We start from the raw sequence: 10,205 nt of genomic DNA, 5'->3' as shown, positions 1-10,205 counted from the left end.
GTGGTTCAGAGTTGAGGGTAAGACCCTCGCGGTTTTATGTAAGTTGATGTGTTTGAATCGGGCTGCGTGCCGCAGTGGAAGTTATATCAGGATGAGATCCTTATGATTAGTCCATATGTTTTGATTCTTTATTGTGGAATTGATTCGTAGAATGGTACTAATAAGGAGTTGTTCCTGTCAGGCTTGTTCGACAGTTCTCTTATGTGTTTCTCCTTACATATTTAGTCATTTTCGTGCTGTGCTTATTGAGATTTAGCTTGCGAGGTCTATGCCCCGATGGCGTTAGATGTGCCTTGTTGATTTGGGTGAAAAATTATGAGGTCTTCATGTTTCTTGCATCGTTATTAGTGTTATGGAGGTTTGAAACATGGTTCTAACGGATATGAGGTTGATTGCCAGTGCTGGATTTGATTATGGGCGGCTATTGTGATCAGAGATGTGGTTATGGGCATATGTGTGATGCGTTACGTCGTGTGGTTGTACCTTGTAGGTGTAAGCATAAGTTGTTGCAGTTGGTTGAGGTTTGTATCATGAGTGGATGTAGGAATCAGTTCTTTTGGAAGTAATCGGATGGTGAGAAATTTGGTTCTAAGGCCTATTATTGTGGGTGGAAGGAATAATCTTCAGCTGAGTTGGTATTGTCGGACCTATGTGGATTGGAGTGACGTGGGATCACCCGCAGGTGTAATTAGGGTGAATACATTCGGTGTTTGATGACTTCGGGACGATTCTTGGCAAGTTCGAGGACAAACATTTGTTTAAGAGGGGGAGGATGTAACAACCCGGCCGGTCATTTTAAGAATTAATATTCCGTTCGGCGGCATAAGGTCTCGAGCAACTCCGTATTATGTGTTATGACTTGTGTGCGTAGTCGAGTTCGGATTTCGGATGATTCGGGATTGATTTGGAAGAAGGATTCATGTTTTAGAATCTTAAACGGTAAGAGTTGTCCGGAATCTGACTTTTGTGTAGACGACTTCGAAATGGCGTTTTGATGACTCCAATAGCTACGTTTGGTGATTTTGGATTTGGGCGTGCGTCTGGACTTTGATTTGGAGGTCCGTAGGGTAATTTGAAGCGTTTCGGCGAAAATTGGAAAGTTGAAGTTTTGGAAGATTGAGAGGGTTGATGGAGAGTTTACTTTGGTGATATCGGGGTCGGAATGCGATTACGAGAGTTGGAATGGCTTTGTTATGTCATTTGGGACTTGCATGCAAAATTTGACGTCCTTCCGGGTTGATTTGATATGGTTCGGCGCGAGTTTTGGAAGTTGGAAGATTTGGAATTTCATAAGTTCGATTCGAGGTGCGATTCGTAGCTTCGACGTTGTGCGATGTGATTTGAGGCCTCGACTAAGTTCGTATCGTGTCTTAGGATGTGTTGGTATATTTGGTTGAGGTCCCGGGAGCCTCGGGTGTGTTTCGGATGGGTCATGGACCACTTCTTCATGCTATACTATTGCTAGTTTCTGGTGTGACTGTTGCTCTTCGTGATCGCGAAGATGGAGCTGGGAACTCAGTGTGTTTTGTTCAACGCGTTCGCAACATAGTGCACGTGATCGCGTAAGGTCCAGTTGGTGTAGGTTCACGTTCGCGATGTTTGTCCCACGTTCGTGTAGAGTAAGAGCTGGAAGGGGGCATCAGGGATGTGTTCTACGTATTCACGTCTATGGGTTCGCGATCGCATAAGCTTAGTTCACTGTTATTCGCGTTTGCATCTGTGGTTTTGCGTCCGCGAAGCACATTTTGGGCAGCCTTCTTTTTCTTTTTCGCGATCGCAAGGAATGTTTCGCGACCGCGATGTATTAATCACTGGGCAGAATATAAAAGTACTCTATTTCGAGGGTTAGCCATTTTTATCATTTTTGGAGTTGTAGACCTCATATTTGAGCGATTTTTCATGGGTTTTTCAAGAAAATCATTGGGATAAGTGTTCTTCGCCCGGAATTTATTATATTCCATGATTCTATCTTTATTTTTATCTTATAACTTTGAGTTGAGCAAAAATGAGGATTTTTGAAGAAATCTTTCAAAATGTGAAATGATGATTTGAGGGATTAATTGGGTATCGAAATTTGATAATTTTGGTATGGTTGAACTCGTATCGGAATGGTTGTTTGGATTTTGTGAATTTTATCTGGTTTCGAGGTGCGGACCCGGGGGTTGACTTCTAAGTTATTTATAAAGATTGAAGCTTTATTATCGGGAATGGTTTCTTCTGAGTTTTATTTATGTTTTGAAGTTATTTTGGCTATATTTGAGCCGTCCGGAGGTTGTTTCACTCGAGAAGTTCATTTTAGAGTAATGGTGTATCTTCTTTTAGGTAAGTATCTTGCCTAACTTTGTGTGGGGGGAAGCAACAACCAGATTTTCGGCGAGGTATAATCAAAGGCTCTATGCGGGCTCAAAGGCGCAAACAGTTATTTGGAAACTCTTTCAAGCAAATGTGCATTCCCCCATTTTTCTTGAAAGAAATTTCAGTTTGAAACTCATTTAATTAACTATTTATATTTCTAAATTTACTAAATTTAGAAAGTTCCCTTTTCGACATCATTATTTGAAGAAAAACTACCACTTAGGATTTGAGTCTTTGGTGCTAATTGTGTCATGTGAAGTCCGTGCACGCGAGGTGACGAGTACGTGCTCGGGCTTATTTGTGGAAATTTGATCGTTTAGGGCTCTTAGGTTCTTATTTTCATTAGATATGAAGTTGTTTTTCCAGGTTAAATCTCCCATTTACTAGTTTCACCTCTAAGCGTCTCAATTAGAATTAATTGCTTCATGTTCCACTCTTATTTCCTATTTGACTCTTCTGTGCCTTAACTGAAGTTGTTGCCTCTTCTATTGCCATGCTATCCTTCCCTCATTGCTTAGCCTTAATTGAAGTTATTATTATCTCTTCTGTAACTGTCTATCCTTAATTGAGGTTATTATTATCTTTTCCATAATTTGCTTATCCTTAATTGAATTTGTTGTATCTCTTTCGTAGTTGCTCAATCCGAAATGAAGTTTAGTTATCCCGATTGACTTATCCTTATTTGAATTATTGACTCATGTTATCTCCCTTATTGTCGAATTGTACTTTTGTGGAATCATTGTTACATATTATTTCTCCCTTATTGAGCTATTCTTGTTGAGACTATTATTCAGCGTTGTGTCTTTCTTTGTGAGCTTGCTCTACCATTTATTTGTTTTTCCAAAGTTCTTGAGTTGATTTACCTGCCATATTCTCGTGTTGTTATTGTTGTTGTCGCTGTTGTATTTGGTGTTGTGTTTGCACGAGGTTTCTGCCGTGCGGTTGTTATTGTGGCATGAGGTTTCTGCCGTGTGGTTGTTATTGTGGCACGAGGTTTCTGTCGCGGTTGTTATTGTGGCACGAGGATTCTTCCGTGCGGTCGTTATTGTGGCACGAGGTTTCTACCGTGAGGTTGTTATTATTGCACGAGGTTTTTGCCGTGCGGTGGTTATTGTTTGCATGAGGTTTCTATCGTGCCGTTGTGATTCATTTTACAATTTGAGACTATGAGGCGGTACCTCGGGAGGGCTTTGTTGTCGTTTCCTCTTTTCTGTGCGCTTGTCTTTGATTGTTGTTCTCTTTAGCATATTACTAGTTATTTTTCTCCATGTTGCTCTATTTGCTCAGTTCTATGTAGCTAATCTTGTTGTGCTTGCCGTAACGCCCACTTCATTGCTGTCTTAATTACACTGTATATTTCGTGGCGATCATTTCTTATGTTCCATTCATTGTCTTTACTCTTGTTCGTTGACTTGGATTGTGGTAGCCCACTTGCACAAGCATACACGTAGATTAATCACCAATATCGGTTAGGAAGATGAATCATACCATTACATGTATTCTTGTCAACATGCCTTCTGTGTGAGAGTTGCTCTCTCGGCACATGAGTCATCCGTGCGGTTATGAATTGAAATTTGGGCACAAAAATCAAGTGATTAGGGTTCAAGAATTTGGGCCCGTGAGCTGTGATTATAACGTTCGGTACCTCGTGGAAATGCTTGAACAAATTTTGTATGAAGGTGATTATTCTTATTAAGCTTTTGCCGGTTTATCCTTTATTAGATTTCACGGACTTAGACTGTGTTCAGCTTACTCTACAATGTTATTACTTGATTGCTTCCTGTTAGATATTGTTGTTACTAGTATATCATTGTAAGTATTGTCTTGTATTTCCTTATCCTGCTTAGCTTTATATTAATATTGTTCACGGTTAGTTCTCCTTCACCCTCGTTCAGGTTGTTTAGTACAGTAGGTGTCTTGACTGTCCCTCGTCACTACTCCACCGAGGTTAGTCTTGATACTTACCGGGTACCTTGTGGTGTACTCATACTACGTTTCTGCATATTTTTGTTGATTATTGCTGGCTAGTCGAGCACTGCCGTGGAGACTCAAGGTAAGCCTGTCGTCGCATTCGCAGGCCTCGGAGTCACCTTATGATTTCATTTGTACTGTTTGATTTCCATTCCGAACGTTGTACTTAAGGATTTTCTTAGCGAACTCGGTAGAGCTTACGACTTGTACTACCGGTTTTGGGAAATTATAATTTGTATAAGATTTTTATCTTGTACTTTTTTTCATTTCATGGTCGAATTCTTAACTTTATTTAGTAGGTGTTAGGCTTACCTAGTCTTAGAGACTAGGTGCCGTCACGACATCCTACGGAGGGAAATTGTGTCGTGACAGTACCGGTGGCATAACTCTAAAATCACGGGGTCAAGTCCCCCGCTCAAAGAAAACGGACCCCAAGTGAAGGGATACGTATAAACGTACGTAAAACCCTTCTTAGTGAAGGTTACTCGCTCCACCAGATCGGGAGCAATGATGTTTAGGGCATGGCAATCATAGTCCTCCTTCACAGCAGGAATGCTGGAAGGGCGATAGAAGAAGGATATTTACCAATAGCCCAAGTTCGAGGGTTTGAAGTGCGGAACTTCTCTTTGAAATCTTTGGCAGTGTTCAGATGCTTAGATATGATGGTGCTCACCATGTGAGGATCAACATCAACCACTTTATCTTTGCTCCTCTACGGGACCCCACCGAAGAGAAAACCAGAAGAACTAGTAGAAGAAGCCATAATGATAAGGAGATGAAAGAGTTTTTTTCAAAAGGATCAAAGAGAGATGAAAGTAGAAGGAAGATAAGTGCAAAGAGGTTAAGAAAGTTTATGAAGTTCTAGAAGTGAAAGAAGAAGAATGAGGCGTATAAGTCAAGGTATAGGCCGCTAAAATTGTGGTCATGATTATCTCGAGAACTAGCAAAAATATTGCTAAATCATGGGGTAATACGTGTTCAAGGTATTGAATACGAGGAGAAATTTTTCAGAAGGGTTCACCCGTCAAGAAAGGAATCTTCACCAACTTCCTGATGACACAAAGATGCGCCACCGGAAAATAGGGGGACTATATGTATAAGGTGAAATTGATTTATATTAAATGCTCGAATAATTATATGTCACGTTGAACCAGGGCTGATGGAAGATAAGTGAGTAGGAATCAAGACCGAGGACAACAACTTCGGTTGCTATCGGGTAGCTCCCGAAGGGAACGTAGACAATGGAGGCAAACAAATGTTTATTATCGGATGGAATTTAATGAAGAATATTCCTCAGTATTAAATATACAGCCGTTGCAGAGAATTTGGCATTCATGGCCTGCCTTTACACATTCATCAATGGCTCTCATTATTCTCATTTAAGAGGGGCTTGATCCTAGGATCTTGTTCCCTAGGTATAGCTAGAAAAATGGACTTGAATAATGATTGTAGGACACAAAATCTCTGGCAAAACTTATGCTACATTTTACTATCAAGCTTAATAATATAACATTATTTTCTTTCTAATATTGTCCTTATGTAAGGCCTCAAAAAACTTCACTATGTAAATTAAGGTTTTGTGGCGTCAAGGTAGGCTAATACAATGTATTTTCGGAGTTTTGGGTTGAACAATGCGTTAGGGAGTTGAAATTTTTCGTCACGGCTAGACCAGGCATTAGCCAGGCTAAAGCTAGGCTGGACCAGGCTTTAAGCTGGTGAGGCCTGGATAAAGCCAGGCTAGACCAGGCTTTAAGCTGGCGAGGCCTGGATAAAGTCAGGTTAGACCAGGCTTTAAGCTGGTGAGGCCTGGATAAAGCTAGGCTAGACCAGGCTTGAAGCTGGCGACGCCAGGCCTGTAGCCCGGTCCGGAATCTTGGACTATCCACTCTTCTATCTTTATAACCCGACCCAACTTCATTAAATACACGCAATTGGTCATTTTTTTGAGCAAAAATCTGATGTTATAGAGTGAGAGAGGGAGCCCTAGAGTGAGAAATTGATCTCCATTAAATCATTCTTCAATTCTTACACAAATCTTTGAAGATTAACAAGGAAAACATACTAGATCTTCATCCTTGAGGTATGATTCTACACCCTGACCCTTAATTTCGAATTTTAGCTAAAGATGGGTAATTATAAAGAAAGTTTGAGGGTATTGGAGTTGTTATCTTGCTTGCATGTGTTATCAACGGGTGTAGGAACATTGTTGAGCTAAAAATGTTTAAGGATGGGTTGAAGGTTGATGAAATCCTCTATAAAAGGACCTTAAAGACTTAATGCACACCTAGTTTTTGATGGAATGCTCAAACGAGCTAATACTATGAATATCTTCCTAATTTGTGTTCCATTTTGTTATATCTCGAAATAGATTGGGATTGCTAGGATTTCCGGAACGTTGTAGTAACTTAAGGGAAAGCTCAACCAGGTATGTGGGCTAAACTTTATCTCTCGGAATTGAATTCCATAATGTTTCCGTAAGTTTAAGTATGATCAGTCCAAACCCCTAATTTCTACATTCCGGGTTATCCCATATAAACTCATAAACTTGACTATGCCGAATGAGCCTGATATTGAACGGTAGATGATTAAAGTATGGGTTGCTTATTAAGAATGGTATGGCTTTGAGTTGTATTTTAAATGAAAACTGGTATACCAACTAGGTGAGTAAAACTCAATATGCTTAATACTCCTAGTTGCTCGTATGTGTTCTAAATGTCTTGATGGATTGTGTCTAGTTGATGATAAACTATAAAGATGTTTGAAAATGAACTAAGTGTACCGGGGAAATAGAGTGTGGATAACGCCTATAATTGTGCCTAGTGAGGCCTATGAAATGAGAAAATATATGAAACAGATTACGAAACGAGCCTCGACTCAACTGTTTAAGATGACTTCAAAAAAGTAGAATTTGCCTAAAAGCTATGTTGAGGTATGTATGGCTAAACGCCCTTCTTCTTAGAATCGAACCCCTGGCATCCATGAAATTAGTGTAAGTCCCTAAGTGGATCATGCTAGAATCGTTTGCCCTATTGTGTTGTGTTGATAGATTCATGTTCAATGATTGTGTAACTGCTTGTCATGTCTGATCTTCCTATGTGAGTATGTTTGACAGTGTAGAATATGTGTGAGGAAGGTTAAGAACTCATATCAAGAAATTAAATAAAGGTTTTTGTACCAATTCATATGTGAAGTCTCTTGTATGTTTAGAATTCCCGAGCTTTTTCCTTGCGTATGAACATGCCTTACATGGTAGGCCTTATTGCTGCTATGATGATGTTGTTGAACGTGTAAAAAGGGGAACTTGAATTGTGAAATGCGGCCAAAGGCCAAGAGCGATGTGATATATAAGGTTGCATGTGCCATGTAATGAAAGATTGAAAGGAAATGTGAATTGAGATGAACGATTGAAAGGATGATGTCTCAAGTGACAAGGCCTAGCTTATCGGGCCGTAATCGGATACCATACCGCACACATGGTGGTAATTGTGCTGAATTGATTGATTGAAATTATGGAAATGGATGATGTCTCAAACGAGATGACATAGCCGGTCGGGTCGAGATCGAACTCCGTGTATGAACACGGTGGTATTGTGGATTGTAGCACATGGCATTGAGATTATCAAACCTAAATAAGATGGGAACTTGTCCAGAAATTATGTGATCCTTGCCTGATGTTTTGATATGTGTTGAAGCTCTTATTGTATATCATGACGGCCTCCCTTGTTGATTTCTTATTGTTTCATTGTTCGTTCTATTAAGATTGGTGTAAAAATATGTATTACTTTCGTATGTTGAAAATTGTTATGTTTCAATTGGGCGTTTGGATATTATTGATTGTGACTTGTTGTTTCTATGGCTTTCCTCTTCTTGTATGGTTATTCTATTTTGAAAGATGAATTTTAGCTTTACATACTAGTACTATTCGACAGTACTAACGTCCCTTTTGCGAGGGGCGCTGCATCTTTAATGGATGCAGGTGGTTCCACAGTAGGCGGCAGTGATCAGTGATAGTGGTACTCTCCTTTCAGCTAACTTGGTGATCTCCACTTCATTTCGGGGTCCTGTGTCACTTGGTTATTGTGTACTTTGTATTTTGAGGTATAGCCAGAGCCTTGTTGCCGGCATTTCCATATTACTCTTCAATTGTACTTAGAGGCTCCGTAGGCAGGTTGTGAGTGGTGTTTGATATCGGAAATTAAAGTAGAAATATTGGTATTTGGCAAATACGTTTTTCTCCATATCTATAAAAATTGTCATATTTTGGATATTATGATTGAAATGGCTAATGAAACAAAATGGAAGTTGTTAATGAAATATTTACAAAGTATGAATAATGGAGTTCATCTCCTCTTATTCATGAATTAGTTTGGGTAGAATGAAACCTTACAGGCTTGCTCAGTCGGGTTTACTCGGTTGAGCGCCGGTCGCGCTCCTCGGTTTTTGGGGCGTGACACCTTATCGCTGTCTTTGGAAGCTTTGCTCCTGGAACTAATTTGCTTGCTATTTCTCTCGATTTAACGCTAAGTCTTATACTTTATTTAATTTATTTATCATTTTTGGATCAAATCAGTTCGCTTGTCTATAAACCGCGCAACAAATTCAACTTTACCGTTTTACGGGTAAGCACCCACATTTTAAAATGAGTTAATACCCTAAAACCCGCCTAAAATATACAACTTTTGTCAGTTCCCTACCTAAACTATCGCCTGTCCCCGAAAACCCCCTGAACTATATCCCCCTTCATAATAAAATTTCATCGTCGCTTATGTGGCATAATGTGTGTAATAAATCGTCCAAAAGCGCGTGAAGGCTAAAAAACTATTAAAATGGCCCATCTTACAGTGCCTAATGGCTAATTAGCCCTTCTATTTTAAAATTTATATTTCTTTTTATTTTATCCTCTTTTTCTTTATATTTCACCTTCCTTCCTCATTTTTTTATCTTTCTTCTCCATTTTTCACCATTCTTCTCCATTTCTTCATCTGAATGCATCTGAAATTCTCTCTCTTGTTATTTCTGAGTTTATTTCTTATCTTTCTCGTTATATCCCTACTTTATTTCTTACCTAAATTTATTTGAAAAAAGGATCATTCTTTCAAGTATTTGTAGAGCAAGAGGTTTAATGCCTTTCAAGTAATTAGGGAATAAAGAAATAGGACATATAGCTATCTTCTTTAATAGCTTAGGTATCTCCTTCGATAATCTTTAGAATTTAAGTCTGTCAAAACCCTAATCTTCTATACCGATTCAGGACCAGAAACCCCAGCTTTTATCCTGATTTTCGAATAGAAGCCAGAATCGATAGAGGAATCAACGTTAAAACCAAGATTAATGGAGAAAATCGATACTGAGAGATTAGTGTAGCCATTCTCCGAAAAGAGCAAAGAGAAAAATGAGTTTTTTATAATTGACCCACTAGTTTTAGCCCTAGCCCCCTTTTATTAAAATGAGTTTTTTTATAATTGACTCATTAGATATAACCCTAGCCCCTTTTTATTTTTACCATGTAATTATTTACAATGATATAATAAAGAGTATTAAAATTTTAATTAAGTCTGTTTTTTAAATAAAGCTACAAATATCCACGTAGATTGCCACATGGCAGATTTTAAAAATAATTTGGAGAGTATATTATACGCACTAGTAAGAATGCGGCGAGGGGGTTTTATTATAAAGGGGGATATAGTTCAGGGGGGTTTCGGGGACATGCAATAGTTTAGGTGGGGAACTGACAAAAGTTGTATACTTTAGGCGAGTTTTAGGGTACTAAATCAATTTATAAAATTTGCTAAAAAAGTTTCTCTCTCCTTCTCAACCCCACTAAAACTATTCCATCGGAGCCATACCACCACCATAAGCTTCATTAATGACCGATTGAT

The sequence above is a fragment of the Nicotiana attenuata genome, unplaced genomic scaffold, assembly GCF_001879085.1.
Source record: "Nicotiana attenuata strain UT unplaced genomic scaffold, NIATTr2, whole genome shotgun sequence".
NCBI lineage: Eukaryota > Viridiplantae > Streptophyta > Magnoliopsida > Solanales > Solanaceae > Nicotiana > Nicotiana attenuata.
Note: the sequence above shows the minus strand (reverse complement) of the source record.